General features: G+C 42.9%; 1 pseudogene; it reads left to right on the top strand.

The window, feature by feature from the left end:
* The window catches only part of LOC112408203 (uncharacterized), a 37,683-nt pseudogene extending 27,397 nt beyond the window's left edge, over positions 1-10,286 (top strand).
* The last annotated feature ends 231 nt before the right edge of the window (positions 10,287-10,517 follow it).

The following is a 10,517-nucleotide window of genomic DNA, read 5'->3' as shown; positions in this document are numbered from 1 at the left end:
TGCATGTGTGTGTGTGTGTGTGTGTGTGTGTGTGTGTGTGTGTACACATTTTCACCTATTTGGCCTATGCAAAGATAGATGGTCATGGAGAATGACAATGGATTATTGTAAGATTAACCAGGTGGTAACTCCAATAGCACTTCAATTCTTTTGGAGTGTAGCGCACCTGTTTAGGGGTCACACTTTGTACCTCACCTTTAGGGGCCTGCTGAGAATTGAGTCTAGTTATAGATGTAGAATCAAAGAGGGGTGCTGGTGTGGGTCTTGAGGAAAATCATCTTTGTCTTGCATGGCAACTGCCTAGAATGAAGACATTACAGTTTCCTCAGGCAGTGCAGGGTTAATCTCCTCAGATGGGGTGGAAGAGCTGCTAACACTGGCAGTGGGAAAGCTGTTACCACTGCGGGTGGGGAGGCCGCTTCTACTGCAGATGGGGAGACTGCTTTCATTGACAAAGCAGACATCAGATTTTAGGGACTGCACATCCCCGATTTCATCAAGGTCTTCCCACATGTTCCCATCCCAACTTATAAAATCCCTTTCTTTCCTAATCTATGCCCTCACTTTAATGGTAGATACCCTGTGATGCTGGGAGTTCATGTTGCAATTCAGCTAATTAGTGGGTGAAATTCTATGTTTGATTTTCAGCAATATCAGTGCTGCAACAGCAGGAGATTAGGGTCTCCTTCTCGGCACACGTAGAAGCTTTCAGATAATTTATGTGGTTCTGGAGTTGGGAATTTGAATTCCCTGAGCCCATCCTTTTCTTGCACTGCTTTGTCCAATGACATTAGAAGCAACCAGCCAACCTCACTATATTCACTAATTTTCCAAAAATGTTCAAAAGTATAATATAGATAGTCACCCAGCCTCTTGATTCTTGTAAGTGGTGGATTCGGAACATACAATACAGATATTTTACATATCTGTATTGCCATATCATACCATGTTCTATCAGTGTTCTCTTTACTACTAGAAATAGTCATTAGTATTGTTAAATCTAATAAGTATAGAGAGCCAGTTCCAGAAATTCTGGGCCAATTCAGAAAGCTCATTCTTACTATCTATTCCTCTAGAACCATTCTCAGTACCAAAATCTTTATTAGTCAGGGTTCTCCCGAGAAACAGAACTAATAGGATATTAATTACTTAATTAAGAGGAATTGGCTCAAGTGATTATGGAGGCTGAGAAGTCCCTCAATCTGCCATCTATAAGCAGGAGACCCAGGAAAGCTCTGAAGACCTGAGAACCAGGTGGAGCTAATGCTGCAAGTCTTAGTCTGAGGGCAGGAGAATACTGATGTCCTATCTAAACTAGTAAGGCAGAGAGGGAACAAATTCTCCTTTCTTTCGCTTTTTTTTCTACTGAGGCCCTCAACGGATTGGATGATGCCCACCCACATTGAAGAAGGCAATCTGATTTACTCAGTCTACCAATTCCAATGTTAATCTCATTCAGAAATACCCTCACACATACTCAGAAATAATATTTAGCCAAATATCTGGGCATCCTGTGATCCAGTCAAGGTGACCCATGAGATTAATCGTTACACTGACCAAATCTACAGTACCCATAAGAGGACACCTGGATACAGCATGCATCTGGATATAGCATCACACAGGGTATGGTAATTCATCCACAATTCAGGGCTAGGTCCAAAAAGCAAAGCCTAGTGTTTCCAGAACATGAGGCCAAGAAGCCTGGTAAATGTGCCCAGTTTGCCAGCTACACAGTTGCGTGGCAAAGGGAGCTTTAGAGCACATATCCAGAGGTACTAAACCTCGCCAGTCCTGGCAAATAGACTATATAGCCCCAATACCCTCCTCTTGAGAATACCACTGGGCATTACTTCATAGACACTTTTTTCAGAGTATGGCATTGCCATCCCCATCCACTTAGCAAGAGGGAACCATACTATTCAGTGCCTCTTAGATGGACTCTGATACATGTTTTGGTTCTCTAAACATGTGTTTAGACATTGGTACTGTCTTCACAGCAAAAACAAGTAAACAACCCCCCTCAAAACAGTGGGCAGCTATATAGACATCCTATGTACCTTTTATGCCCCATATCATGCCCAGGCAGTAGGTAAATTGAAAGATAAAATGAACTCTAAAAAGAGAAGGTGAAAAAGATAACTGGATAACCAAGGCTTCTCAGCTCCCAGTGGAACACACACTTAAGATAGGCAGTTTGGGCTCTAAATATGGTAATTCCTCAGAAGGGTACCTCCCATTAAATAAAATGCTTAAGTATGAGGTTGGGGAGGGGAGGAGGAGGCCCAGACTGGCTGTAAGAAAATCCAAACCACATAATTCACTCTTCTCACTCTATCATTTTCACCACTATACCTACTCCTGGGAAATCAGGCTACTAGAATTTGCAAGAAGCAAGAAGATGTGGGGGTGGGAGACTCTAACCTGATGCTTCTTTGGCTGTCTGGCTATGCCTGCTGAACTTGGGCAATTGTGGATATTGATAATAATAATCATAAATATGAGGTGATAACCTCTAAGAGGTGGGAGATAATCTCAGATGATACAAAAAATATAAAGAAATTTCTGAACCACATAGGTATGAGATTGGGGATATAGTTCGGGTAAGACACTGGGGGGATTGGAAAAAATGGTGAAGTGATTGCTGCAGGAACCAGACACACCGATCACGTGGCTGTGGAAAGAGAATAACAACCCTGGCTGGTGAGGAGAGAAAATCTTTGACCCTGGGTGGTCAAGGGTGGGGAAGAGGACATTAATTTCTCTCACTCTCTCTCAGTTCTTATTCACAGTGCATCTGGTCAGTTTAACACAGACTGCTGCCATCACTTATAACTTAACTTCTGACCAAGAAAGAATCTTAATCTAAGAACTGTCAGAAACCTCCAATACCCACTGACTCCACAAAGAACAGCTTTCACTTGAAACAAAGAACAAGATTAACATTCTGGACACTGATATGATTCCTTTAATCCTTATGCTGTTATTGTTGGACTCTTTTCTATGCTTTTACATATTTCACTTGCTTGACTGAAGCTTGCTGAGGTCTCTCCTCTCTAGATGGGTCCAATCATCTTACTAGGAGTTATAGTTGTGGTCACTCTTGCCCAATGTTGCCTAAGTCAAACAGAACAGACCTGGTACAAGCCCCTATCAGTACAGTTAATTGAGATTTCTGATTGGGTGGTGTAATAAAGAGTCTGACTCCATTTTTTTTTAAAGTAGTTGACTGCTGACCCTCTTTTTCATCTATGCACATTTGGGCAAGCTGATAAGAAACCTGAGTGTACCCTCCATTGATGCTGATGGGAATTTCAAAATATGCAAGTCCCTGGTCACCCTGGCCCTACCCCCTAACCACAGTAAAACCTCCTAGCCAGTCTTCTTATTTTGCTCTCTTAAGACATTTTCAGACCTGGCTGGGAAGCCCACCCACCTCTCCTTCAAAATCTTCATCATGTGACTAATAAACCTTTGAATATTCTCTTGGTGTGTATGTGGCATCATCTGAATGTAATTTTGGGTGGGGGGGTCCATCCTGTGTCTTCAGAGTGGCCCTACGCACAGGCTCAGCGGCCATGGCTCACGGGCCTAGCCACTCCGTGGCATGTGGGATCTTCCCGGACTGGGGCACGAACCCGTGTCCCCTGCATCGGCAGGCAGGCTCTCAACCACTGCACCACCAGGGAAGCTGGGGGTCTTTTTTGTCTTGTCTTGGCTTGCTAACTGGCTCTGCTGTCTGATGGAAAGTGTAAAATTTTAGATGCTACTAACTGGCTGGCTTGTCTTTTGAGTTGTCCTTTTTTTGTGTTGCATTTGTTAAGTTCTACCAAGTTTCTGTTATAGATTTAACCAACATAAGTTGAAAGTTTTGATAAGTAATTAGTATTTAGGGACTGAATTTATGGAATTGATGCCCTCTTTAAAGTAGCCGTGGTCCAGACCCATCTATGACCCAGATGTCTTAGAATGAATGGTGTGTCTCAAATGCAGAATAAGCTGTCACTGACACTAGGCTCAGGGGAATGACTTTTACCCTGTGACCAATTAGTTGTGTATCTCAATCAGGCACTGGTTCCCCTTCTATAAAGCACTCAGGGGAAAGACTATAGAATGAGCAATATATGCAATATATGGATTGGTCAAGTGGTCACCTGTGTGGAGGAAGAACAGTCACTATTTGAAGAGCAGTTGCTGTTGGAAGAATTCAGTTTTTGGGGTCCACAACCCTAAAAGCAGATGGATCACTAGGATGCTACAAAATGCTTTTGCTTCTGCTGCTGCCTATGTGTCACCAAAAAAGTTCCTGATCCTGAGGATAATATGGAAAAACACCAGTGATACTCCTGTAACATACCAAGATATTAATACAAACCCAACTTAAGCTCAGGGTCCTTAAACCTTAAAAAGCAAATATTGCCTAACCCTGATAATACAATTTTGAGGCTCTCTGATAAAAGAAAGTTCTAAATAGATAGTATATGCAGAGAGAGAGAAAGAGAGAGAAGAAGAAGAAATGAAAAGTGGATATAGGAGGAAGAAAAAACAACTGAAACAAAGGTCCAGAATCTGACCCAGTTGGAAATTCAACATTTACTAAGTGAATTCATACAAGAAAAAGATAAAGGAGCACTGACTGGCTTTTGTGCTTCTACAACATAAGTACTGAATTAACTTTAACAACTGCTGAAATGCAAAATTGGCAAAACTTCATGGCCCACACTGCAAATTTTGTACTCACTGGCTTCTATAACCTTGTGAGCCAATTCCTTTAATAAATCTCCTACCATATATATATGGTACACACAGATTTTGGTAAAGAGTGGTTCTAGAAGAACAAAATCTTAAGCATGAATCTTCTGAATTAGTTCTGGGGTTTTGGAATTGGCTCTCTAATCCGATTAGACTTAAAAGCCCTAATGACTCTATTTCCAGGAGTAAAGAGAGAACTGATAATCCCTGGCATTATCTGGCAAAAGCCTGAGGAAACTATAATGGCCTCCCTGGAGGCAACTGTCATACAAGACAATGCTGATTCTCCTCAAGACTCACTCCCACTAATGCTCTTTGCTTTTAGACCTATAACTAGACACAAGTCCCAGCAGGCCCCTAAAGGTCTGGTAAAAAGTGTGACCCATGAGGAGGTGTGCTACACTCCAAAAGAACTACTTGAGTTTTCTAAGTTATGCAGACAGAAATCTGGGGAACATGTGTACGAATAGATACTAAAAATATCCATGGAATATGCAATAACGGTGGAAGGAACATATAGTTGTGTTAGGCTAAATTTATTGATATGGGTCCACTAAGCAGAGATTCTGCTTTTAATGTTGCATCTCAGGGAGTTAGAAAGGGCTCTAGTTTGGCTTGTTGGCTGAAACATGGACCAAAAGTGGCCCACAGTGAGTGAACTGGAAATGCTGGACCTGCTTTGGTTTAATGTAGAGGAAGGGATTCAAATGTTTAGGGAGACTGGAATGTTAGAATCATTTATGACCTACTCACCTACACTGGGGAGGGTCCTGAAGCCATACCTTTTACCAATACTGTGAGAAATAAGTTTGTGAGGACAGCCCCAGTATCCCTGAAGAACTTTGTGAATGCACTTTCTTTTTAGGCCACACATCACAGTAGGAACTGCGGTCACTGCATTGGAAAACCTAAATGCAATGGGAGTAATTGGATCCATGGGTGTCAGGGGCCAAGTGGTGCCACTCATCCACCAAAGGCAAAGTGAGTATGGTTGCTGTAATGGACAACAGAGTCAAAACAGTAATCAGAATAGTCTGACTCATGCAGACCTATGGCATTGGCTAGTTGATCATTGTGTTCCTACCAGTGAAATAGGAAGTCTACCAAATTCTTACTTGATTTGTATAAGCAGAAAAGTTCTAGGCCAAGTGAACAAAAGTCTGGTCTGAATCATAAAAACAGAGTTGTGGTCCTTCAATCAATTCCCAGTTTACAGGCCTAGAAACCCCTGAATGAAGGGGAGACTGGAACTCCTTGAGGAAGGACCCTGATACACTACCAAAAATTTATACTGTTAATCTTTTTCCCAGCCTTCCCCAAAGAGACCTATAGTCTTTTAACTGGGTAACTGTACATTGGAGAAAATAATCGGACCTTTCAGGGACACTGGCCCTGAACTGACAATGTTTCCAGGAGACTTGAAATGCCACTGTGGCCCACCAGTCAGAGTAGGAGCTTATGGAGGTCAGATGATCAATGGAATTTTAGTGCAGGTGTGTCTCACAGTGGGTTCAGTGGGACCCCAAACCCATACTGTGGTTACTTCCCCAGTTCCAAAATGAATAAGTAGAATAGATACACAGTTGATCCTTGAACAATGCAGGGGTTAGAGGTGCCAACTCACCGCACAGTTGAAAATCCATGTATAAATTTGGACTCCCCCAGAACTTAACTACTAATAGCCTACTGTTGACCAAAAGCCTTACCAATAAAATAAACAGTCGATTAACACAATTTTGTATGTTATGTGTGTTGTATACTGTATTCTTACAATAAAGTAGGCTAGAGAAAAGAAAATGTTGTTAAGAAAATCATAAGGAAGAGAAAATACATTTACGGTACTGCACTGTATTTGTCAATACTTAAGTTTATGTTGTCTGTTTACAAGATGAATCATCTGTCTGTCAGTACCTACGTTAATATTGTCTTATATGATACAAAACACTGTAACACTGTAGATGTTATATGTATTACTAACACTAGACATCAAAAATGAAAACATAATGTGAAAAAGGAATTCATATTTATTTACAGGTATAATGATTCATGCATTGATAATGAAGAAGCAGCAATATGGTTGCTTTATGGTAGCCTAGCCTATACACTAATGAATGGTTATAAAATTTTGATGGCATTCAGTATTTCAGTTATGTTCATAGTTCAGTATTGGAAACATAGTCATATTAAAAAAAAAACAAAACAACCCTGGACTTTCCTGGTGGTGCAGAGGTTGGGAATCCGCCTGCCAATGCTGGGGACACGGGTTCGAGCCCTGGTCCAGAAAGATCCCACATGCCACAGAGCAACTAAGCCCGTGCACCACAACTACTGAGCCTGCACTTTAGAGCCCGCGATCCACAGCTACTGAAGCCCGCGGACCTAGAGCCCATGCTCCGCAACAAGAGAAGCCATCGCAATGAGAGGCCTGCACACCGCATCGAAAAGTAGCCCCCCGTTTGCCGCAACTAGAGAAAGACCCTGCGCAGCAAGGAAGACCCAACGCAGCCAAAAGTAAAAATAAAATAAAGTATAAATAAATTAAAAAAAAACACTTGTGATAATAGGCTGATTCACAGTTTCTCCAATCACGAGAGGGAGAGGAATATCATACAATAATGAAATTCTTTGAAAGCAAAGTTATAAAAGAGCAAGAAAACTAACACTTTATTCATTTTATATTAAATAGCACTCACCTTATGCATACATAAGGATAGGCTATCCACTTCAATACTTCAGTACAAGCCTTGCACACAATGTTCTACATGTATATTTTCGTATATTTATTTTTTAAAAATCCATGTGTAAGTGGACCCTACAGTTCAAACCTGTGTAGTTCAAGAATCAACTGTACTCAGCAGTTGGCAGAATCCCCACATTGGTTCCCTGACCGGTGGTGTGAGGGCTAATATGGTGAGAACAGCCAAGTGGAAGCCACTAGAACTGCCTCTACCTAGGAAAATAGTAAACTAAATGCGGTACTGCATTCCTGAGGGATTGCAGAGATTAGTGCCACCATCAGTGACTTGAAGGATGCAGGGGTGGTGATTCCCATCACAACTCTATTCGCCTTCCCTATTTGGCCTGTGCAGAAGATGTATGGATCTTGGAGAATGACAGTCAATTGTCATAAGCTTAACCAGGTGGTGACTCCAATAGTAGCTATTGTACCAGATGTGGTTTCATTGTTTGAGCAAATTAACACATCCCTTGGTACCTGGTACACAGCTATTGATCTGGCAAATGCCTTTTTCTCCATGCCTGTCAATAAGTTTCACCAGAAGCAGTTTGCTTTCAGCTGGAAAGGCCAGCAATACACCTTCACTGTCCTATCTTCACAGGTACACCTTCACAGGCCTGTATCAGCTCTTCAGCTGTATGTCATAATTTAGTCAGCTATGATCTTGTTTGCCTTTCTCTTCCACAAGATATCACATTGGTCCATTATGTTGATGACATTGTACTGATTAGGTCTAGTGAGCAAGAAGTAGCAACTACTCTAGGCTTATTGATGACATTTATGTGCCATGAAGTAGGAAATAAATCTGACAAAAATTAAAGGTCATTTTACATCAGTGAAATTTCTAGGGGTCCAGTGGGGTGGGGCATGTTGAGATATCCCTTCTAAGGTGAAGGATAAGATGTTGTATTCTGCCCTCCTACAACCAAAAAGAGGCACAATGCCTCTTGGGCCTCTTGGGATTTTGGAGGCAACATATTCCTCATTTGGGTGTATTACTCTGGGCCATTTTCTGAATGACACATAAAAGGTACTAGTTTTGAGTGGGACCCAGAACCAAGAGAAGGCTCTGCAACAGGTCCAGGCTGCTCTGCCATTTAAGCCATATCATCCAGCAGATTCAATAGTGCCTGAAGTGTCAGTGACAGATCGGGATGCTGTTTGGAGCTTTGGGCAGGCTCATCTAGGTGAATTACAGCACAGGCTCTTAGGATTTTGGAGTAAAGCCCTGCCATCATCCACAGATAACTACTCTTTTTAAGAAACAGTTGTTGGCTTGCTGCCAGGCCTTAAGAGAGACTGAATGCTTAACTATGGCCACGAAGTCACCTTCATGGTGGAAATGACCCACCAAGCCAAGTTGGGCATACACAGCAACACTCCATCATCAAATGGAATTAGTACATATAATACCTGATCGGGCCCGGGCAGGCCCTGAAGGCACAAACGTCCCCAGTCCCCAGTCCTCCTACACTGCCTTCTCTCCCCGAGACTGCACCTATGGCCTCATGGGGAGTTCCCTACGATCAGTTGACAGAGGAAGAAAAGTCTCGGGCCTGGTTTATAGATGGTTCTGCACAACATGCAGACACCACCCTAAAGACGACAGTTACAGCACTACAGCCCCTCTCTGGGACATTCCTGAAGGACAGTGGTGAAGGAGATTCCTCCCAGTGGGCAGGACTTTGGGCAGTACTCCTGGTTGTTCACTTTGCTTGGAAGAAGAAATGGCCACACATGTGGTTACATATCGATTCATGGGCTGTGGCCAATGGTTTGGCTGCATGGTCAGGCACTTAGAAAGGACATGATTGGAAAATAGGTGACAAGGAAATTTTGGGAAGAGGTATGTGGATAGACCTCTCTGAATGGGCAAAAACCATGAAGATATTTGTATCCCATGTGAATGCTCCCTAAAGCGTGACCTTAACAGAGGAGGATTTTAATAATCAAGTGGATAGGATGACCCATTCTGTGGACACCAGTCAGCCTCTTTCCCCAGCCACCCGTCTCATCGCCCAATGGGCTCATGAACAAAGTGGCCATGGTGGCAGCAATGGGGGTTGTGCAGGGGCTCCGCAACATGAACTTCCATTCATTAAAGCTGACCTGGCTACGGCCACCACCGAATAACCCATCTGCCAGCAGCAGAGACCAACACTGAGCCCCCTCTACAGCACCATTCCCCGGGGTGATCAGCCTGGTGGCAGGTTGGTTACATTGGACCACTCCCATCACGGAAGGGGAAGCATTTTGTCCTTACTGGAATAGACACTCTGGATGAGGGTTTGCCTTCCCTGCACTTAGTGCTTCTGCTAAAACCACTATCCATGGACTTACAGAATGCCTTTCCACCATCATGGTATTCTATATAGCATTGCTTCTGATCAAGGAACTCACTCCATTGCAAATGAAGTGCAGCAGTGGGCCCACACTCATGGAATTCACTGGTTTACCATGGTCTCCACCATCTTAAAGCAGCTGGCTGCTTTGGAATGACCAGCTTTGGAATATGGAATGGCCCTTAGAGGACTCAGTTACATTGAGTAATACCTTGCAGGTGATAATACCTTGTAGGGCTGGGCAAGCTCCTCCAGGAGGCTGTATGTGCTCTCAGTCAACATCTAACATATGGTGCTGTTTTTCCCATAGCCAGGATTCATGGATCCAGGAATCAAGGGGTGGAAATGGTACCTCTAGTGACCCATTAGCAAAATTTTTGCTTCCTGTTCTCATATTATGCTCTGCTGGCCTAGAGGTCTTAGTTCCTCCAGCAGACACAACGATTCCATTGAACTAGAAGTTAAGACTGCAACCTGTCCATTTTGGGCTCCTTACGCCTCTGAATCAGTAGGCAACGAAGAGAGTTACTGCGCTGGCCGGGGTAATTGATCTTGACTACCAAGGGGAAATTGGGCTGCTATTCTATAACAGAGGTAAGGAAGAGCATGTCTGCAATACAGGAGATGCCCTAGAGTATCTCTTGGTATTATATGTCCCATGATTCAAGTAAATAGAAAGCTACAACAAC

This window comes from Neophocaena asiaeorientalis, unplaced genomic scaffold (genome assembly GCF_003031525.2).
Source record: "Neophocaena asiaeorientalis asiaeorientalis breed wild unplaced genomic scaffold, Neophocaena_asiaeorientalis_V1.1 scaffold116, whole genome shotgun sequence".
NCBI classification, from domain to species: domain Eukaryota; kingdom Metazoa; phylum Chordata; class Mammalia; order Artiodactyla; family Phocoenidae; genus Neophocaena; species Neophocaena asiaeorientalis.
This window is presented reverse-complemented; position numbering and strand designations above follow the sequence as displayed.